Source organism: Canis aureus, chromosome 4, assembly GCF_053574225.1.
Source record: "Canis aureus isolate CA01 chromosome 4, VMU_Caureus_v.1.0, whole genome shotgun sequence".
NCBI classification, from domain to species: domain Eukaryota; kingdom Metazoa; phylum Chordata; class Mammalia; order Carnivora; family Canidae; genus Canis; species Canis aureus.
The window spans coordinates 26545679-26569936 of NC_135614.1; the positions used below are offsets into that span (position 1 = coordinate 26545679).

A 24258-nucleotide genomic window follows, 5' to 3' on the forward strand; every position below is an offset into this window, starting at 1 on the left:
ATGCTAAGTGTTCAAGCACAGCTTTCCAGACTAAGTTTATTTCTACAGGTTAAACCACCTAGTTGCTTTTTTATCATTTCACTTTTTAAGATTATTAACAAAGTATGTATAAGTCAGCTTTTTAAAAACCTCTGCCACTTGAAGGATAATAAAATGACCCAAGGAAAGGAAGAAAAACATATTAGATGATATATAAAGTTTATACTTAATCCTATGCAATCAACAGTTAATGATACAATGTTTGTAGGCTAGGCTTGCTTTTATTTTATTATAAGCCCTTTTGGTGTAGTGGTGTGGCTAGAAATGTAGAGTGTGGATCCAGATGAGTTGGGGAAAATTTACAGATAGAATTTTCAGAAGCTGAAGAGAAAAGCATATTGTCCTTAGAAGGTTTTAAAAAATTATTCAGATTTTCCATTAAGCTTTTTAGATCTCTCAACCATCTATTTTTTTTTCTATTACAATTTTAGCCCGTTCCTTTTATATTGTCTTCAGTTCAAGTTGGACAGTTGATCCATATTCTTTCTAATTTTCATTATATTTAAAACTGAAGTTTTCTCAATTTTATTTTCTTAAGCAATTATTTGTTAGTGGACATTAGGTACTATTTATAAATTCCCAATTCTTGGTTATAGTGCTACTTATTTATCTTATCATATAACTAAATACATATGTTTGTCAATCCACAGTAAGAAATGCAGTTTACATCACTTCTAAAGATGCCTCTGTTTGTGTGTGTGTGTGTATATATATAACTAAAATTATTCATTAAATAATTTCTACCCTTAGTACCTTGCAGGGCACTTTGGTTTTTTTATTCTGTTAGATATAAAAGTGATGGCTGTGACCCATTATGATTATCATCATCCATTAGTGCATCACAGACTACTACTTGAAAATCACTGAAAGATGTTGATTAGTATAAATGGGGAATCTTCTCCATCTTGCCCACATAGTAGATATATTACTGGGTTATTTTATAAAATACTCATTTCATAGGATAGTTTGCATCTTGTTATATAAAGTTTTTTCCATTTTTAACTTTTGTATCAACTGAATCAAGAACTCTAATGTTCAGTACATCTTTAGCAAGCCTATTTCAAGTCTTTCTGTCTCAAGTAATTACTCTATATGTTGGTCACTTCATTGGACACCTTACCTCTAAACCTTAAAATACTTCAGTATAGCTTCATTTCATCTGTTATTACCCCCATTTCAAGATGGAAAACTGAGTGTTGGGAGATAGTTCATGCATTTTTCACGTGCCTGCACAGTATAAGTCTTCTAAGCAAAGGCATTTACATTGCGGGTGTTTTGTATAAGGAGAAATTCCTGGGTAGTGAAACTAGTAATGTGTCCATCCTTGGAGACATCCCAAAATTAAAATTAAAAGACCTCACCTTCCTCTTCCTGTAAGAGAGCTGCCTTTATACTAGAGTAATGCACTGTCTTTCTTTTCTGGAGCAGAGCAGAAACCTTTAGAAGATCAGAGTTTCTTAGTTTTAGGATTACTCTCTGTGCTGCTCTCTGCTGCATGTGCCCGTAATATCCAGCCTTCACTGCATTGCCCCATGAGGATTGGAACTCAGGGAAATAGCACTAAGTTATTGCTCTGGCTGCTGTTTTTGCCATGAGCAATAAATTTTCTTTGTCTCTGATCCAGAGGTCTCATGTCCTCATGTCACTGTGTGTGTGTGTGTGTGTGTGTGTGTGTGTGTGTGTGTGTGTAGAGAAAAAAGGAGAAAAGAGATAGGCAGACACTAATTTGTTAATGTATGTAGGACTATCAAATCCTTGATGGTTTCTGAATTAATACTTGTTTATAGGAAGTGCAGGGCTGTGCTTTTAGTAAATTCAAAACTGCAATTTGGCCTTAAGCCTTACATAGGTGGCTAACAAAACTAGACAATACAGTGCCAATGACTAGGATTTAGCATAAGCAGATAATATAAATATTTTCTGTCACATTTGTGTGTTTATGGTCTATGACTCTGAATATTTTTCTCCCCACCCTTTTATGTTAAACTAAAAAAAGTGGTAGGCTGGGATTGGAGTATCTAGGATGAAATTCTATTTATATGGATAAAATTTTGTAGCCATATGTATATATTTCATAATACATTGAAAAATAAAGTATAATCACCTTTAATAATAAAATAAATTACTTATTAAAAAATCTACTTAATGCACAGAATAAAAATAATTCTAGAATTTTTGAAGTTAACGTATTTCTCAGTAACTAGAATTATAATGTAAACTATAAAACTGGACTTAATTTGCCATTTATTTATAATAGTTTAAAAACGGAATCTATCTCATAATTGTGACAGATGCAAACTTGGAGTATACATCTATATTACCTGTTATGGAATTGACTCATATCCATAAATGCTGATTTCAAATGACAGGGTTTATATAATACTTTGGGTATTATTAATCCTATGTTTTAAGGCATAACTCATAATGCAAGTTGACCTTATGGAACATTTAAGGGAAATTCCTTCATTTAGCATTATATAGGTTTCTATGTGATATATAGGACACTTGATTTAATATTAACATCTGTGTAGACACAAGCCTATTGTCCACTTCAAATTTTTATATATATAGAATATAAAATAGTTTGCGCAAACGCATATGGATTAGTTTATTAATATAATTTTATATTAAAACCCTTTATACCCACTTAAATGTATATATAATTTGCATTACATGTATTTCATAGTAGGAGATAAGAAATAGACTAAACCTTCCATTCTTGGAGGTAAAAATTCTTTATCCTGTGTTTGGCTACATGAGAAAGATGAAGGTATTTTTGTTTTCCATAAGTTATCAACAAACACTTATTATAGATACATCAGCAGATGCTTACTGCATCTCTACAGATCCATTCATAAATATAACCACATTTCCTGAAGTATAGTTAGAACTGTCTGACATGGATAATTATGAGAAAATAATTAGCAACATACATAATTTGTAAATATTAACTAGTTACTTAGGATATTCTGAATCGTAGTTATTCCAAATTGCATATCATGCCAGAAGAAATCAAGATGATAACAGAATAAGCGATGGGTAGAAACTTGCATAAAATCAAATTGTTTGTACAGAGGCAGAATGACCCAGTTTGTTTCCTTTATTCACTTTTCTTATTTTCTTCAGAATAAATATTTTACTTAAATAATTTATTCCGATCTTCAAATTCCTGCCCAGTCTCCTGTCCCTTTTATCAGAAGACAGTTTCTCAACTTTTCCTACTAAGCAATCATTTTAGCCATTAAGAAGTATTCTCAATGTCTGAACTCTCTGTATTTAAATGTAATAAGTTATTTTTAGTCTTCATACTAAATATCCAGTACCTTTTGAAATTTTTAATATAGAACATTTCCACTTAGCAATTCTTCATATGATAATATATAATTATAGAAAGTATAATTTCCTTTGTTGATTAACTGTTACTGGTTAATGCTGAAGTAATTGCTGATATTTGTTTTCTCTGTTCTCTTTTTTAAAAAAATACCACTTGCTTTCTTGTTAGTACTTTACAAACATTTACCAAGTTAATGTGTAAGTTGTAAAACAGATATAAAATTGTTTTTGGAAAAAAATTTTTAAATGGAAGTGTTTTTGGCAGTAAAACTTTTTCTTTGAGAGTGAAGGGATACTGGATTACAATCAACATTTTTAGATATTTCATATGTAGAGAACCAAATAAAATTATAAAGTTGATATAAATATCAATGTGCTATGCAACTTCACACTTTATATGTTCATGTCCCCAAATTGGAGTGTTTTAAGAAGCATGAAGAGTTCTCCAAATTAGTTTATGTATTGCTTGTCTGGTTATGTTCTGTAGATTTTTTAAAATAGTAATTCTGCAAGAAAGGCAAGGAAAATTTGCTTTGGAAAGAGTGAAAACTGCAAATGCATTTTATGTTCTATGACACTGTATATTGTATCTAGCTGGTAAACTATAATTGTTGTACTACGGATTCAGAAAATATAAGCTGATAGGCATAATGATAGCTATTTTGTAAATATGAATATTTAAGCATTAGTTGAAATCTAAAATAGTTACCAATGGATGTTTTAAAAATTTGCCTATAATCTTTAAAACTGGCATTTTTAAACTGTGGTTCATGGATTATCAGTTGGAATGGAAGTCTGTTTATGGACCTATAGGAGGCCCATAAATCCATTAAAGGTTTACATTTAAACATGTGGGGTTTTTTGGAGAATACTTAACTTTTATCATAGTCTAAAAAACAAAAAAAAAAAAACAAAAACAACCAAGACCCACTGATTTAAAATCACCGATGAAGGCCATAGGGGATCCCACTATATATACAGTTGATCCTCATTATTTGTAGATACTATGTTTGCAAGTTTACCTACTCAGTAAAAATTTACTTGCAAATACCAAATCCGTACTCAGGGCACCTTTGCAGTCATTCACAGTTATAAACAGAACAGGAAAAGAAAAAAAAAAAAAGATGATGTGCACATTATCATCTGAAGTAACACTTTACCTTCTTGTTTCATGATACTCATAAACAAGTATCCTTTGCATGGTATATTTAGTGCCATTTTCCCATTTTTGTGCTTTGTGATTTTGTTGTTTATAAGGCCATCAAGCATAGTACTAAAACGAAGTCTAGTGTTCCTAGGTGCCAGAAGGCTGTAATGTGCTCTAGAGAAAATTTTGTTAGATGTGCTTTGTTCTGGCATGAGTTATAGTGCTTTTGATTGTGAATTCAGTGTTAACAAATCAAATATTATGATGTGTGTATATATGTATGTATGCTTATATATAGCTATATATACAGCTTTTTATATCTGTATATATAAATAAAATGTCTCTCTAAACAAAACACAAAAAACAAAATTATGTAGTGGTATTAATTGGTTGAAAAATAATGTAACCAAGGCATTGCAGGAACCTAACCCTGTAGTTCCCATAGGTACAATGTTTCCGTATTCATAAATTAGAGCTAAGGAAGCTAATCTCATTGATCTTTTGAAGTCTTTTTCTCGCCACCCCCCCAAGTTTCGCCAATCCCACATCAAACCACAATTTCTTGTTCACACCATGTATTCCATTTGGAACATTAATTATGTCTAAATAATTAAGTGTTCAGCAATGAATATTCTCTTCATCAGGTCATTTCTGAAAGATGACTGCTATCATTTCACTGAAGTGTTTCTTTTTAAACTTAATATTTCATAATGTACTTTTTTATGAACATTTACTGATGTTAGACCAGGCTATGTATGCATCATTCATCTCTTAATATCTTACATCACACGCTTTTAACATAACCATGATAACTGCTGTTGATTTAAGTGGACTTCATGTTTATACTTTGTAGCTCTGCTAGAATTCATTGATCTGCTTCAGATTTCTGCCTGAAATGTTTTTACTGCTCATTATACCATATATTGTAATATAATACCATATATTGCTCTAGGATATTTGTAACCATTTACACTGAGTTTAGTCATTTTATCTGAGGGCTTGCTAATTTGTTAATAGATGAAGAGTTAGAAACATCCTTATCTAACAGTTATGAGCTATATATTTACATACTTGACCATATTCAGTGAATCAAAGTGTATTTTTCATTTTTCAAAACTAAAGGAATTTGAGGCTCCCTCTTTCTGACAAATGGAGTAACAAATAGTAGATTAATTGTCTCACCTGAAATAATAAGACAAGTTCTATGGTCATGTCTATAGATGCAGAAAAAGCATTTGACAAAATCTAACATTGATTCCTTATAAAATCACTTTACAGACTGGGAATATTGGGGAGACCTCAGCCTGGCAGATAGCATTATTAAGAACCAATGGTAACATTGTATTTGTTGCTGAAAGGCTAAATGCTTTCCCACTAAGATTAGGAACAAGACCAGAATGTCTGCTTTCACCACTATTTAACATTGTAGTGGAGGCTCTAGCCAGAGTCCTTAGACAATAAAAAGGAAAACATCTAGATTAGAAAAGCAGAAGTAAATCTGTCATTATTCACCAGTGATATGATCTTCTATGTATATTATCCTATGGAATCTACAAAAAAAAACCTAGAGCTAATAATTGAGTTTCGCACATTAACAGGATTCAAGATCAGTATTTTCAATCGAATGTATTTTTCTTTAGCAATAAAAAATTTGAAATTTAACAAAAAGCAGTGTTTACCATAACATCAATAATATAGGGGACAAATCTGACAAAAATATGAAACTTGTTTACTTAAAACTATAAAACGTCACTGAAGAAAATTAAGTGGACAGATTGCTGAGATAAGTCACCAGTAGTTTGATCCATAAAAGAAAAAAAATTAATTGTATTTTGGGTATATACGTAGGTCAAAACTTACATAATTTTATATCTTAAATTTGTGTAAATAATTTGGCATTATTTAAACCTCTATAAAGCTATTAAAACATATCAACAAACAGAAAAACTAAGGAAATTTGTGACCACGTAACACAAAATGATTTGTCTAAAGTCAACTCAATTTTTAATCACAAGATAACCTCTAAAAATGACAACATCACTGAACAAAAGTTAATGAGTGTGGTATATAGATTGTTAGATGCCAGTTAGCATTATTTCTTTGAAAACCAGATCTAGCTTAAGGATTCATAAGCTTGACCAACTTTTTTACTTGTTAAAATACATTTGCCTACAATGTCTGGAATAGCATTCGAAAATCTGGGCAACATCTTTTGAACCTTTTTTCTACAATTGCTCCAATAGATTATGATTAGAAATGAGTTTCCGTGTTTAGGGTAGAAAATATTTAAGAATTATTTATTATTAAGAATTTTTTATTAATATTTTTAAAGATCATATGGAGTAATGTTAACATATTTTAAAATATTCTTGAAATTTTTATTGTGGAGATATGGTAAACTATTAGTTTCAGGGTAGCTTTTTAGTCATGTTTCCTTTTTAAGTACATTATTGTTTTTTTCAAACAGTACATTATAATGAAAAATTCGCAATGAAATGTGTGTAGAAGTTGCAAATTTGGGGTTTGGTAAAAATGTAAAATCAATCACGTTTATATATTAGAAAAATCTTAAACTTTGCTGCCCCACGCATGCCAAAAGATAAAGTCCATTCCCCTCAACTTTCTGAAATGGTTTAGATTTCTAACATATGTAGTTTGAAAGGATATGTATTTGTTTTTACTTATATTCTGGAAAAACTGGGAGGTTTAGCCATAATGCTGACACATCAATGTATGAAAAAATTGATAATCAATGTATGAAAGAGATTGTTTTTTGCAAGAGAGAATTCATACATTAAATTAATTACATTCTTTAATTGTGTACATGTCTTGGCTATCAAGGAATTTCCATTGTGTACCTATTATTTCTTAGAAATGAGTTATGAATTATCCTGTAATTGAAATATTCTATTTTTTGTGGACCTTACAAAATAATAGTTTCTATGAATAATGAACTTTTTTGTGTGTCTCTTAATAACTTGTAATTTTTAATACCAGTTGACTCTTTGGGGGCGAGGTACACATAGTGTTACAGCTGTTAAAAGTGAACTAAATGAAGACTTACAGTTCTTAAAGTAATAGTTGCATGTCTTTTTTACTATATATTTTGTTACTTAGTGCCTGTATGATCATTTTGTTATTGTTATTTAAATCCCAACTCTGTCTAATAAATGGGGCATTTATGATAATCAGTACTTTTTATTTTAATAAAAATTCCATTCATATTTTCACATCAGTTATAGTCTCAGTTATTGTTTCTACTTGCTCTCCTCAGAACAATGACTTTAAATTAAATCTCAGCATGATTTTTACATGTACTTCAGATCCTTCCATGCTGAGTTAGTAGGCATTTATTGAATGCTTAATATTTCTTTATAGCATTGATTTGGAATATGTTTCTTGAATTTTAAAATATTTTGAGTCACTCATCTTACTCTTTGAAAGCATAAAACTTTTATGAGTAACTCATTTATGTTACTTCCATTTCAAGTTAATAATACTAGGCGTTATTTGGAAAACTAGGAAAAAATTATTGTGAAATGACAATTCTGCTCCAATATTCTCAGGATAATTTAACATTTCTTCTTTAACACTCTTTTTTTGTATGTGTTATTTATTTGGGTCCAACAGAAGTTGGATAAAATGCCCTTTTTAATAACTTTTATATCTTAATAGTCTAAAGATGTTTAAGTGAATTGAATTGTGGCTTGTATGGGTATCTATTAAGGATTCCCAAATTGGAAGGTAAGGAATAATCTAACAGGTGGTGGCCTGACTTCATTGTTGTAACTTAGTAATCATCCTAATTTCAGAGTTTGTTGAATGTGATTCTTTTTCAGCCCCATGCTCTCATGTCTACATGCTCTACATTATCATCCCTTATGGCTTTGTGTATGAAATATAAAGTTCTAGCATTCTGCTGACTAAAGCTTCTCATTCTTTGTAATCTTTCCCTGACTTTTCTCGTATTATTTCAGTTCTTTGATTATATAGAATTCTCCTACCCCTTGTACCTCTTAAGTTTCAGCGCCTTCTAATCTGCCTTTCTACTGCACTTATTAGATAATGCATCTGGCCTCACTTAAATTTTTCCTCTCAATTTTTGTGTCCTATAATTTCACAATGGCTGTCCACCAATTCTAATTCAGTCTAACTTTCTATCTACCACTTTTTTATACCTTAGGATATTAAGACTATTAGGTGAAAATCATAATAACATTATACAGGTGAGTCCTTTTACAAATTCTTGGTTTTCAGACCCTCACTTTGCTCATCCTAAGTAACATTTTTGAAAATTGTAGATTTTCTCTAGAAATTCTTTTGAAAATTAATGTCTTATATAATTTTAAATAAGTACGTTATTATTCATCCACTTGAAGGAGACTCATTTCCAAAATAGGAATGCATTCTAGAAAGTTGAGGAATATAATTGATAGGTGAAAACACTACTGTATGTTCTACTCTGCTTGCAAATAGAAATGTGGTTCTTTTATTTATGACCTGAAATAAGTAGAACAAATCTTGTCAAATTTTGCATTAAAAACACTGCTTTATAATTAAGATTTTTACAATGATATACAGGATAAGCACTTCAAAATATAAAAGCAGTTCCATGATTTTGATAATTATCATTATATAACATGCTAATATTAGGGTAAACTGTATAAAAGGTATGTGGAAATTCTCTTATTATTTCTGCAACTTTTCTCTAAGTATAAATATCACATCACAGTGTAGATATATTAGCATACTGGTTACATAAAATTTATGTATTAAAAACTGATATAAAAACTAAATTTCCGGGGCTAGGAATTTGGGTGGCTAGGTGGTTGAGTGTCTGCCTTTGGCTCAGATCATGATCCTGGGGTCCTGGGATCAAGTCCACATCCTGCAAGGAGCCTGCTTTTCCCTCTGCCTATGTCTCTGCCTCTCTCTGTGTCTCTCATGAATAAATAAATAAAATCTTAAAAAAAAAAAAACCTGAATTTCCTAAAGCATATATGTTTTTTAATTATCCAAAATTAAATTATAAACCTATCCAATGAGTCCATCTATATGCAAGACATTTTCTAGGCATTGTAAAGGAATGACACATGTCTGCATCTACAGTGCTTTCTGTTTCTTACCCAATTGTCATTTTTCTTTGTATTTATTCAAATTTTTATTTCCTGCATTATCTTCCCCTACCCTCACCAAGCAACTTCATATCCTACTCTGTAAATATAATAGAAATCACCAGGTTTCCACTTCATCTTCTCTTCAAATTTGTTTATATAATTTTATCTTTTTAACTCCATTATGACGTCTTTTTCATTCTCTAGAACCTCAAACTGTTATCCTTTTCCCCCTTTCCCTTCTCTATGAGATGTATAGAAAGAGTAAAAAAAAAAATTTTCAAGATTTATTTATTTATTTTAGAAAGGATTGATGAGGCAGAAGGATAGTGAGAGAATCCTAAGAAAACTCCCTGCTTAATAGAGAGCAGACACTGGGCTCTATCTCGGGACCCTGAGATCATGACCTGAACTGAAATCAAGATTTGAACCCTTAACTGGCTACCCAGGCACCTCTGTACTTTAAATTTAGTACGAGGTTACCACTCATTGTTTATTCAATACCTGCAGTCTAGGATCTCAATTTTACCTCCCTTTGAAACATGGTATTTTTTTTTTTACAAAGGTCACGAAAAATATAGTTGTCAAATCCAATTACTGTTGAAAATCTGGATCGTAATTGACCCACTTGTTTAATTTGTTGATTACTCTCTCAATTTTGAAACTTATTTTTCTTTCTTCCATTATCTTTCAGGAAAAATGATACTCTTTGTTCTTTGCTTATTAACTCCTTGATGTCCTTTCTCTGTACCCTTTACTGACTTAACTTTTTCTGTCAATTTTTATTGTTTCTAATTTCATAAATTATAAAGATATAAAATAGATTAAAAGGCCAAAAAGATTGTAGGTGAAGGAAAATAAAATGAAAACAAGAAAAATATTTGCAAGATGTATCAGAAAAAGAGGTAGTATGTCCCTTATATGAAAACAGATTCTAGGATTCTTTGCATTGGTTAAGAAGAAAAGAAAAACCCAACTGTGAAAAGTAAATAAAAAATATAATGAGTAATTCAGTTTACCTAAGAAATGAATTGTTTATAAGTAAATGAAAAGCTCCTCACTTTAATTAACAATAAAAAATACAAGTTAAAATAAAAGTTACATTTGTTGTCACATTGTATTAAAAAAACTGATTGGGGGGAGGAGCAAGATGGCGGAAGAGTAGGGTCTCCAAATCACCTGTCTCCACCAAATTACCTAGAAAACCTTCAAATTATCCTAAAAATCTATCAATTCGGCCTGAGATTTAAAGAGAGACCAGCTGGAATGCTACAGTGAGAAGAGTTCGCGCTTCTATCAAGGTAGGAAGACGGGGGAAAAAGAAATAAAGAAACAAAGGCCTCCAAGGGGGAGGGGCCCCGCGAGGAGCCGGGCTGAGGCCGGGGGGAGTGTCCCCAGGACAGGAGAGCCCCGTCCCGGAGGAGCAGGAGCTGCACCATCTCCCCCGGCGGAAAGGGGCTCGCAGGGAGTTGGAGCAGGACCCCAGGAGGGCGGGGATGCCCTCGGGCTCCCCGGGACAGTAACAGCAACTGCGCGCCCAGGAGAGTGCGCCGAGCTCCCTAAGGGCTGCAGCGCGCACGGCGGGACCCGGAGCAGCTCAGAGGGGCTCGGGCAGAGGAAGAGGCTCCGTGCGGAGGGGGCTGCGCGGTTCCAGGAGCAGCTCGGCGGGGCTCGGGCGGCGGCTCCGCGGAGGGGGTTGCGCGGCCCGGGAGCGCGAATCCAACAGCGCAGACCCCGGAGCACAGGGCGCCGGGACACAGCCCAGGATCCGGCCTCCCCCCGGGACAGGCAGAGGCCAGGAGGGCCCAGGACAGCAAGGAAGCTCCTGCCCCGAGCTGAGCAGATCAGCGGCCCCGCCCCAGAGCCTCCAGGCCCTGCAGACGGAGTTCCTGCCGGAGCTGAATCCAGGTTTCCAGAGCTGGCCCCGCCACTGGGGCTGTTCCTCCTGCGGCTTCACGGGGTAAACAAGCCCCACTGAGCCCTGCACCAGGCAGGGGCACAGCAGCTCCCCCAACTGCTAACACCTGAAAATCAGCACAACAGGCCCCTCCCCCAGAACACCAGCTAGACTGACAACTTCCAGGAGAAGCCAAGGGACTTAAAGTACACAGAATCAGAAGATACACCCCGTGGTTCTTTTTTGTTGTTGTTTTGTTTTGTTTTGTTTTGTTTTGTTTTGCTTTTTGATTTGTTTCCTTCCCCCACCCCCTTTTTTTTCTCCTTTCTTTTTCTTTCTCTTTTTCTTCTTCTTTTTTTTTTTTCGTTTTTTTTTCTTCCCTTTTTTTTTCTCTTTCTCTTTTCTTTCCTTCTTTCTCTCCTCTCTTTTTCTCTTTTTCCCAATACAACTTGCTTTTGGCCACTCTGCACTGAGCAAAATGACTAGAAGGAAAACCTCACCTCAAAAGAAAGAATCCGAAACAGTCCTCTCTCCCACAGAGTTACAAAATCTGGATTACAATTCAATGTCAGAAAGCCAATTCAGAAGCACTATTATACAGCTACTGGTGGCTCTAGAAAAAAGTATAAAGGACTCAAGAGACTTCATGACTGCAGAATTTAGAGCTAATCAGGCAGAAATTAAAAATCAATTGAATGAGATGCAATCCAAACTAGAAGTCCTAACGACGAGGGTTAACGAGGTGGAAGAACGAGTGAGTGACATAGAAGACAAGTTGATAGCAAAGAGGGAAACTGAGGAAAAAAGAGACAAACAATTAAAAGACCATGAAGATAGATTAAGGGAAATAAACGACAGCCTGAGAAAGAAAAACCTACGTTTAATTGGGGTTCCCGAGGGCGCCGAAAGGGCCAGAGGGCCAGAATATGTATTTGAACAAATTCTAGCTGAAAACTTTCCTAATCTGGGAAGGGAAACAGGCATTCAGATCGAGGAAATAGAGAGATCCCCCCCTAAAATCAATAAAAACCGTTCAACACCTCGACATCTAATAGTGAAGCTTGCAAATTCCAAAGATAAAGAGAAGATCCTTAAAGCAGCAAGAGACAAGAAATCCCTGACTTTTATGGGGAGGAGTATTAGGGTAACAGCAGACCTCTCCACAGAGACCTGGCAGGCCAGAAAGGGCTGGCAGGATATATTCAGGGTCCTAAATGAGAAGAACATGCAATCAAGAATACTTTATCCAGCAAGGCTCTCATTCAAAATGGAAGGAGAGATAAAGAGCTTCCAAGACAGGCAGCAAGTAAAAGAATATGTGACCTCCAAACCAGCTCTGCAAGAAATTTTAAGGGGGACTCTTAAAATTCCCCTTTAAGAAGAAGTTCAGTGGAACAGTCCACAAAAACAAGGACTGAATAGATATCATGATGACACTAAACTCATATCTCTCAATAGTAACTCTGAATGTGAACGGGCTTAATGACCCCATCAAAAGGCGCAGGGTTTCAGACTGGATAAAAAAGCAGGACCCATCTATTTGCTGTCTACAAGAGACTCATTTTAGACAGAAGGACACCTACAGCCTGAAAATAAAAGGTTGGAGAACCATTTACCATTCGAATGGTCCTCAAAAGAAAGCAGGGGTAGCCATCCTTATATCAGATAAACTAAAATTTACCCCAAAGACTAGTGAGAGATGAAGAGGGACACTATATCATACTTAAAGGATCTATTCAACAAGAGGACTTAACAATCCTCAATATATATGCCCCGAATGTGGGAGCTGCCAAATATATCAATCAATTATTAACCAAAGTGAAGAAATACTTAGATAATAATACACTTATACTTGGTGACTTCAATCTAGCTCTTTCTATACTTGATAGGTCTTCTAAGCACAACATCTCCAAAGAAACGAGAGCTTTAAATGATACACTGGACCAGATGGATTTCACAGATATCTACAGAACTTTACATCCAAACTCAACTGAATACACATTCTTCTCAAGCGCACATGGAACTTTCTCCAGAATAGACCACATATTGGGTCACAAATCGGGTCTGAACCGATACCAAAAGATTGGGATCGTCCCCTGCATATTCTCAGACCATAATGCCTTGAAATTAGAACTAAATCATAACAAGAAGTCTGGAAGGACCTCAAACACGTGGAGGTTAAGGACCATCCTGCTAAAAGATAAAAGGGTCAACCAGGAAATTAAGGAAGAATTAAAAAGATTCATGGAAACTAATGAGAATGAAGATACAACCGTTCAAAATCTTTGGGATGCAGCAAAAGCAGTCCTAAGGGGGAAATACATCGCAATACAAGCGTCCATTCAAAAACTGGAAAGAACTCAAATACAAAAGCTAACCTTACACATAAAGGAGCTAGAGAAAAAACAGCAAATAGATCCTACACCCAAGAGAAGAAGGGAGTTATTAAAGATTCGAGCAGAACTCAACGAAATCGAGACCAGAAGAACTGTGGAACAGATCAACAGAACCAGGAGTTGGTTCTTTGAAAGAATTAATAAGATAGATAAACCATTAGCCAGCCTTATTAAAAAGAAGAGAGAGAAGACTCAAATTAATAAAATCATGAAGGGATCCCTGGGTGGCGCAGCGGTTTGGCGCCTGCCTTTGGCCCAGGGCGCGATCCTGGAGACCCGTGATCGAATCCCACATCGGGCTCCCGGTGCATGGAGCCTGCTTCTCCCTCTGCCTGAGTCTCTGCCTCTCTCTCTCTCTCTCTGTGACTATCATAAATAAATAAAAATTAAAAAAATAAAATAAAATAAAATAAAATCATGAATGAGAAAGGAGAGATCACTACCAACACCAAGGAAATACAAACGATTTTAAAAACATTTTATGAACAGCTATACGCCAATAAATTAGGCAATCTAGAAGAAATGGACGCATTCTTGGAAAGCCACAAACTACCAAAACTGGAACAGGAAGAAATAGAAAACCTGAACAGGCCAATAACCAGGGAGGAAATTGAAGCAGTCATCAAAAACCTCCCAAGACACTAGAGTCCAGGGCCAGATGGCTTCCCAGAGGAATTTTATCAAACGTTTAAAGAAGAAACCATACCTATTCTCCTAAAGCTGTTTGGAAAGATAGAAAGAGATGGAGTACTTCCAAATTCGTTCTATGAGGCCAGCATCACCTTAATTCCAAAACCAGACAAAGACCCCACCAAAAAGGAGAATTACAGACCAATATCCCTGATGAACATGGATGCAAAAATTCTCAACAAGATACTGGCCAATAGGATCCAACAGTACATTAAGAAAATTATTCACCATGACCAAGTAGGATTTATCCCTGGGACACAAGGCTGGTTCAACACCCGTAAAACAATCAATGTGGTTGATCATATCAGCAAGAGAAAAACCAAGAACCATATGATCCTCTCACTGGATGCAGAAAAAGCATTTGACAAAATACAGCATCCATTCCTGATCAAAACTCTTCAGAGTGTAGGGATAGAGGGAACATTCCTCGACATCTTAAAAGCCATCTATGAAAAGCCCACAGCAAATATCATTCTCAATGGGGAAGCACTGGGAGCCTTTCCCCTAAGATCAGGAACAAGACAGAATGTCCACTCTCACCACTGCTATTCAACATAGTACTGGAAGTCCTAGCCTCAGCAATCAGACAACAAAAAGACATTAAAGGCATTCAAATTGGCAAAGAAGAAGTCAAACTCTCCCTCTTCGCCGATGACATGATACTCTACATAGAAAACCCAAAAGTCTCCACCCCAAGATTGCTAGAACTCATACAGCAATTCGGTAGCGTGGCAGGATACAAAATCAATGCCCAGAAGTCAGTGGCATTTCTATACACTAACAATGAGACTGAAGAAAGAGAAATTAAGGAGTCAATCCCATTTACAATTGCACCCAAAAGCATAAGATACCTAGGGATAAACCTAACCAAAGATGTAAAGGATCTATACCCTCAAAACTATAGAACACTTCTGAAAGAAATTGAGGAAGACACAAAGAGATGGAAAAATATTCCATGCTCATGGATTGGCAGAATTAATATTGTGAAAATGTCAATGTTACCCAGGGCAATATACACGTTTAATGCAATCCCTATCAAAATACCATGGACTTTCTTCAGAGAGTTAGAACAAATTATTTTAAGATTTGTGTGGAATCAGAAAAGACCCCGAATAGCCAGGGGAATTTTAAAAAAAGAAAACCATATCTGGGGGCATCACAATGCCAGATTTCAGGTTGTACTACAAAGCTGTGGTCATCAAGACAGTGTGGTACTGGCACAAAAACAGACACATAGATCAGTGGAACAGAATAGAGAATCCAGAAGTGGACCCTGAACTTTATGGGCAACTAATATTCGATAAAGGAGGAAAGACTATCCATTGGAAGAAAGACAGTCTCTTCAATAAATGGTGCTGGGAAAATTGGACATCCACATGCAGAAGAATGAAACTAGACCACTCTCTTTCACCATACACAAAGATAAACTCAAAATGGATGAAAGATCTAAATGTGAGACAAGATTCCATCAAAATCCTAGAGAAGAACACAGGCAACACCCTTTTTGAACTCGGCCATAGTAACTTCTTGCAAGATACATCCACGAAGGCAAAAGAAACAAAAGCAAAAATGAACTATTGGGACTTCATCAAGATAAGAAGCTTTTGCACAGCAAAGGATACAGTCAACAAAACTCAAAGACAACCTACAGAATGGGAGAAGATATTTGCAAATGACATATCAGATAAAGGGCTAGTTTCCAAGATCTATAAAGAACTTATTAAACTCAACACCAAAGAAACAAACAATCCAATCATGAAATGGGCAAAAGACATGAACAGAAATCTCACAGAGGAAGACATAGACATGGCCAACATGCATATGAGAAAATGCTCTGCATCACTTGCCATCAGGGAAATACAAATCAAAACCACAATGAGATACCACCTCACACCAGTGAGAATGGGGAAAATTAACAAGGCAGGAAACAACAAATGTTGGAGAGGATGCGGAGAAAAGGGAACCCTCATACACTGTTGGTGGGAATGTGAACTGGTGCAGCCACTCTGGAAAACTATGTGGAGGTTCCTCAAACAGTTAAAAATATACCTGTCCTACGACCCAGCAATTGCACTGTTGGGGATTTACCCCAAAGATACAAATGCAATGAAACGCCGGGACACCTGCACCCCGATGTTTATAGCAGCAATGCCCACAATAGCCAAACTGTGGAAGGAGCCTCGGTGTCCAACAAAAGATGAATGGATAAAGAAGATGTGGTTTATGTATACAATGGAATATTACTCAGCTATTAGAAATGACAAATACCCACCATTTGCTTCAACGTGGATAGAACTGGAGGGTATTATGCTGAGTGAAGTAAGTCAGTCGGAGAAGGACAAACATTATATGTTCTCATTCATTTGGGGAATATAAATAGTAGTGAAACGGAATATAAGGGAAGGGAGAAGAAATGTGTGGGAAATATCAGAAAGGGAGACAGAACGTAAAGACTGCTAACTCTGGGAAACGAACTAGGGGTGGTAGAAGGGGAGGAGGACGGGGGGTGGGAGTGAATGGGTGACGGGCACTGGGGGTTATTCTGTATGTTAGTAAATTGAACACCAATAAAAAATAAATTAAAAAAAACTGATTAGAATTCAGTGTTAGGAAAGATAGAAAGCAAGGGTCTTTTATACCCTTCTATACTATTTTGTATGGCTATGAAAACATACCATGATCTCATGGGTCATGGGATGAGCCCCACTTCAAGCTCTGCACTCAGTGGAGAGTCTGCTTGAAGAGTTTCTCTTTACCCTGCTCTCCACTTGTGCACGCCCTTTCTCTTTCTCTAAAATAAATAAATAAATCTTTAAAAAACAAAACAAGATAGTGCAGCTGCTTTGGGATATAGTCTGACAGGTCTTCAAAAGGGTAAAGATACAGTTACTATATGATCCAGCAAATCTGGTATATACCCAAGAGAAATGAAAACCTGTATTCATAAAATCTTGTATACTAATGTTCATATGTTTGTCATAATAGCAAAAACATGTAAACAACCCATGCCCATCAACTGATTGAATGGAGAAGTAGATGTAGAGTATCCATCTGATAGAATATTGGCTGTAAAAAGAAATGAAGCACTGATTCATACCACAATGTGGAAGAACCCTGAAAACATTATGTTAAATGGAAGAAGCTATATACAAAAGCCCATATATTTTATGAATCCATCTTTGAGAAATGTCCTGAATATGCATATTTCTACTGTCAGAAATATATTAGTGGTTGCCCAAGGCTTCTGGGTATGAGGTGTGAGTGTGATGACTGTGTTAAGAGGTTCTTTGGTGGGGGGTTGAAAATATTCTAAAATCAATGTAGTGATGCTTGAACAACTCTGAATATACTAAAAGCCATTGAAGTGTGCACTTAATTTTTTAAAAAGATTTTATTTATTCATGAGAGACACAGAATGAGAGGCAGAGACATAGGCAGAGGGAGAGGCAGGCTCCCCACAGAGAGCCCCAGTGTGGGACTTGATCCCACGACCCCTGAGCTGAAGGCAGATGCTCAACCACTGAGCCACCCAGGCGTCACTGAATTGTATACTTTAAATATTAATTGTACATGGACTATATCTCAATTAAGCTGTATGTTAAAAAATATCTTTTGATCTGTTTAACTCTTCTATCCATACGTGACTTTTACTGTGATGCATTGGTCATTTGCAGAGTTTTTGTTTATTACGCAGATCTTGCAAATGTTTGTAAAAAGTCTCATTTTTCAATATCACTATGAATTGTAAGAAAATGGTCTTTTATGTATTGAGAATCTCCCTGTGGTGTATACAAGTTTTACACAATTATAATTTTCAGTTAAAAGCTCAAATTTTATTATTAGCAATATTCTTGACAGTTATTTTTTTAAGTGACAGTCTTACTTTTTTTTTCAGTTTCAAGAAAATGTCTGCCAAATACCCAAGTCTGAATAACTATCATTTGTCTGTCAATCAGTTTTTTCAAATAAAAAATTTTTTTTTTTAATAAAAAGAGCAGTTCATATAGAAACTCAACTGCACAAGTGCTTTTTCTCAGGAAACCATTGTTATCTATTCATACACAGAATTAAAAAGATGTATATTTAAGGGTCATTGTTTAATAAAAACCAATGATTTTTGCTACTTCCTTAAAAAATTCTTAAATTTATTTGGTATCTTTTTAATGTGAGCACAGGGTTGTGATAAATCCAGTACAACTTGATTACATTGCCCTTTTTTGTTGTTAGGTAAGAGCAGTCTCATAATGAATTTGCAGTATGAAAGCAAATGTCAACATAGTAAAAATGCAGATAACAAACATCTCAATATTGTGAAAATTAAAAATTAAAAAAGTTGACTTTGTGGATACCCTGACAAGTTCTCAGGGTCTTCCAGCAGTCTTCTGATCTTTTTTCAGTAGCTGATTCTCAGTAATTTTTCTTTAATCCTGACTTCTTTATGGAACTACAAACCTAATTTGCAATAATCCAGTAGGTATCCCTACATTAATATCTTTTTAATTCTATATGTTCAAACTCTATTCACAACTCTCTGGCCTGTTACATTGCACTTGCTCCTTTTGTTCTTATCTTTTCCTGTTAACGACATAACTGTCCATTATTCATCCAATGAGAGACATTATAGTCATACTCAACCTACATTTTCTCACCTCTGACATTTAATCAGTTCCAAATCTTGTCCTTTTTGCCTCTAAAAAATGTTTCTTACATCTGTTTCCTTTCCTGATAATACTTAATATTGAGATCTTTGTTTCTTAATACCGCATGGCTTAGTAATTGGTCTTCCTGTGACCTGCTCTGGTCTCCTCTTGTTTTTGTCAAAAACAGTGAAATGTCTTGGATTTTACCCTACTTGCAAGCTAACAAGTTAGTCTTCCACAGTTTCATACATGTTGACAGAAGACAAGAGCCTACTGTGTCAGAGACAAATGAATTTTTCTCAAGGCACAGCAAGCAGCATGAGTTTCATATTCCCATTGGTTCTGCTTGTCCCCCCAGTGACCGAGGGGGGCAACTTGGAGATTGACCCAGGTGGAAGCTGTTTTCATGGTTTATATCACAATTGAGTAATCTTGAACTTGAGAAACCCTTACCTTTAAAGGTGCTTCTTGGAAATCTGCCCAACCTTTACCCTAAGATTAAGTCACTATCTTTATCTTTTAAGACTGTTCGCTATTTAAAAAATAAAAACTAAACTAAATTTGTTAAGACTTATAGAGACAGGATAGACCCATAGAGAATTTTCTTCCAGCATTTTTTGGTTAGTTTTCTGAACATCGTTGCCAAAATTATCTGCCTAAAATACATTTTTATCATGTAACTCTCATCCCAGCTTGCTTTTCAGTATTATGGATGATTAGTCTATCATAAAATATGCTGATATGGACTCTCTGCCTTAACTAATTCCAAGTAAGTTCTCAACATAGTATCCCTCTGTGTTTTCATACATATTTTTCCCTGTGTGTAATTTACTTTTCTTTTACTTGTTCTCAGCCTGATCAAATCTTCAACCTTCAGCAACCAGCTTGTCATTTTCTCTTTGACGTTTTCATTACCCTCAAACTTCTTGGTGCTCTCAGAATATTTGCATGTCCCTCTTATAATGCTCATTGTATTTTAGTAGTTTCCATGCTGTCTCTTCCAGTAGACTGTGAACTCTTTAAGGTCCTATTTGAGCTTGTATTCCCTCATAGAGTACCTTAGATATAATAAGAGCTTAGGGATCCCTGGGTGGCGCAGCAGTTTAGCGCCTGCCTTTGGCCCAGGGCGTGATCCTGGAGACCCGGGATCGAATCCCACGTCAGGCTCCCGGTGCATGGAGCGTGCTTCTCCCTCTGCCTGTGTCTCTGGCTCTCTCTCTCTCTCTGTGTCTATCATAAATAAATTAATTAATTAAAAGAATAAGAGCTTAATAGAAGTTTATTGGATTAACAGGTATATAATTACATGGTGTGTGCCCAGTAACATTTTTATTCTGATGATGTTATAATTGAGCTACTGATAAGATCCTCCTTGAATTCTTTGCATGTAAATCTTTTTCCTGAAAGAACTGTATACATTTTAATTGTCAGATGTTACTATGTAATTATCTGATATTACTTTGCAAAAAAATATACATGATTATTTTCCATTGCTGTTTATATTGTTGTAAGAATAGATTCAGACAGGCTAAAGTGTGGGCCCACCAGAGATACAGATATGCCTGGGAAATTGTCCTGTGATTCACCTGGTCACAAATTAACACTTGGTACTATGATCAAGTTATTACCACTTATTTACACTTGGTAGATTCGCAGGCTCAAAGCTAATGTCTTTTAGATTCAATCAGGAAAGACCAGAATAGCATAAGCACCTCAACAGTATGATGAGAATGGCAAAGGGAGCTTCTTGAAAGACATATGGCATCCTCACTCTGAATAGGAAATAGCATCAACACATCCTTAATACAGATATGAAGGCCAATGAAGATTGTTTCTGTATTTGCAAAGTGCTGTAGTTTTTCTATGTATAGCTCTCTTGATATTTTAAAAGCTTATATTCTCTATCTAAATTAAAGGAGTATGTGTATTATTGCCTATATCTATGGTCATTATTCTCTCAAGCACTGCCATCCTTTTGACAAACTTTCAGATCTTTTTCTTACTGATTTTTGAGAGTGCTTCATACATTAAGGATAATTCTTGTGCACCCTCTACTCTCTGCCACAAACACATACTTTTTCCTGGGTTGGTGATCTTAGGTTTATATCTGGTCACAGCTAACAATATTTTCCTTTACACTATTTGGCATTCATTTAGGAAATATGTCCATGTTTTAAGGTTTTAAAATAAGTTGCTGAATTTTATACATTGCTGGTTTTTTACATTTTTAGTTAAAGGGTGACGGGGAAGAGTTTCCCCCCCCCCCAAAATGACTTATGTACTTATCCTAACTCAATGTATTGAATAATTTGCTCTTTTACCATCTCTACGAAATGTCATCTTTATCCTTTACTGTACTGCTATTGGTAATTACCACTGGATCTATGTTTGAATTCTGTCTTTTCTCATTGATTTCTTTCTGTGTCAGTACTAAATTGTTTTAATTGTGGTTGTCAAATAATACATTTTAATACCTGGTAGTAAATCCTTCCCTCCAGCCCTCCCCACAGTCGTTTTGTTAAGTAAACTCTATACCCAATGTGGGACTTGAACTCAGAACCCCAAGAACAAGAGTCCACTATCATTACTCACTTTTCAGAATGTACATTCATATTATCCCTTCAGGTGAATTTAAGGATCATACTGAGTTTTCAAACTATCACATGGGAATTTATAGGTTCACTGGAGAGAAAATAACATTTTTATAATAAACTTTTTAGAATAAATGTTTGTCTTCTTTTTTTCCTACATCAAGATTTCATATTAATTTCCCACTTTATATGTGTGTGTGTATTACTTTTTATTCTAGAAAATTTCAGTCTTACACAGTAGAATGGTATAGGGGCATCTAGGTGGCTCAGTCTGTTAAGTGTCCAATTCTTGATTTCAGCTCAAGTCATCTTCTCAGGATCCTGAGATTGAGGCCCACATGGGGCTCTGCACTTTAGCAGGGAGTCTGCTATAGATTCTCTCTCCCTTTGCCCCACCCCCTAAGTAAATAAATAAATCTTAAAGAAAATAGTAGAATAATGTAATGAACCCCATGAACCCATTATCTAGCTTCAATAAGAATCAACATTTGGCCCAACTATTTTTCTTTTTCTCATATGAGGCAAATCCCAGTTCTCTTGTCATTTTATCTTTAAATCCTCAGATTGCCTTTCCAAGAATGACACTTAAAAAGAAAACCATCCTGGGCAGCCTGGGTGCTCAGTGGTTTAGCACCACCTTCAGCCCAGGGCCTGATCCTGGAGACCTGGGATCAAGTTCCATGTTGGGCTCCCTGCGTGGAGCCTGCTTCCCCCTCTACCTGTGTCTCTGTCTCTCTCTCTCTCTCTCTCTGTGTCTCTCATGAATAAATAAATAAATAAAATCTTTTTAAAAACTGTCCTATTACCTTAAAATATTAATTTCTTAATGCTATTTAATATCCAGTTCTGATTTAGATTTTCATAATTGTTTCAAAAATACACATTTGTGATAGGTTTATTTGAATTAGGATCTAAATGAGAATCAAACATTGCATTTATTCTTTGTATCAGTAATCTTTTATCCCCCCCTTTTAAGGTTTTTTTTTTTTTTTAAGAGAAATGGGGTTATTTGTAAAATATCTCACTCTGTATCTCATTAGTTGCTTCATATTTAGTATTTGCTTATAGTTAGAGCTAGATGTTTGTAGGTTGTTGTTTTTTGGTTTTTGTTTTTTTTAAGATTTTGTTTATTCATGAGAGAGAGAAAGGCAGAGACCCAGGCAGAGGAGAAGCAGGCTCCATGCAGGGAGCCCGACGTGGGACTCAATCCCGGGTCTCCCGGATCATGCCCTGGGCTGAAGGCGGCACTAAACCGCTGAGCCACACAGGCTGCCCGAGAATGTTTTTAAATACATTTTTCAGTAACTTAACATCTTACCAAACTCTCTTTACTATTTCTAATAATTTTTTAATGGATCTTCTTCAGGGATCATTATAGAATAATGGTTTGAACTTGGGCTTTCTTTGTAAAATGTTTAGATTCAAGTCCTGGGTTATTTACACTTTCTGTGCCTCAGTTTTTTCATCTGTAAAAGGGAGATTATAAGTGTACTACCTCATATGGTTTATAATGAATTATTTTCCATAATATGCAGAAATTAAGTATGTAAATTTTCCTTTTCTCCTGCAGATTGTGACATTATGCTTTTACCTTTTCAGTGTTTTTAGTGCTTTATTTAATTTTAGGATGTAATTATAGTGGTATAACACTTTAAATAATGGCAGTGGTAACATGCATCTTTCAATAATATTAATAAGTAATTTTGGAGGAAGCATTATTTTATTCTTGTTTTAAAATAAATAATTGATAGCATAAAAATAAATGTTTGATATCTATTGATCTCTCTTTTGCTATCTCTTGATTTCTTATTAAGATAAAACTCATCAAATACTTATTGAGTATCTACTTATTTTGCAAGTGCTGGCATTGGTGAGCAAAACATAAAAATTCTTGCCTTTATGGAGTTCATACTTTAATAGAAACAAGAAATATAATGAATGTAATATATGAGGAAATTAGAAGGTGATAATGAATTGGAATAAAAAGTAGAATGTGGTATTGGGAATGATGGAACAAAAGAAGCGTTTTACAGTATTAAATGGGGTGTGTGGGAACAGTTTCCTTGAAAAGATGAGATTTGAATACAGACTTTCTAGATGAGGGAAGAGCCATCTGGCTAGCTGGGGAAATCCAGTCTGGTAGAGATGTCAGCAGTTGCTAAGGGAGAGCATGTTTGGCATGTTTCAGAATCCTACAAGGAGTTGAGTTTGGTTGGAGCAGAATACGACAAGTGCAGGAGATGAGGTTAAAGAGACAGCAGGGGGTAAAGGAGATTGACTTGATCCTGCAGGGCCTTATAGACTAATGTAAGGATTTTTGCTTCTTAATCAGTGATATGGAGAGCTTTATAGGATTTCAGCATGGCATTCACTGACAACATTTTAAAAGGAAAATGTCCAGGATGGAAGCA

The 24258-nt window shown here is 35.4% G+C and overlaps 1 protein-coding gene and 1 non-coding gene across 13 annotated transcripts in view; one reads left to right on the forward strand and one right to left on the reverse strand.

Annotated features, from left to right (window-relative positions):
• The window catches only part of ADK (adenosine kinase), a 505936-nt gene that overhangs the window by 204114 nt on the left and 277564 nt on the right, over nt 1-24258 (forward strand). The window lies entirely within an intron of this gene.
• LOC144313202 (small nucleolar RNA SNORD2) lies at nt 5132-5198 on the reverse strand. Its single transcript, XR_013378924.1, has one exon. It is a non-coding gene; the product is annotated as a small nucleolar RNA SNORD2 (small nucleolar RNA).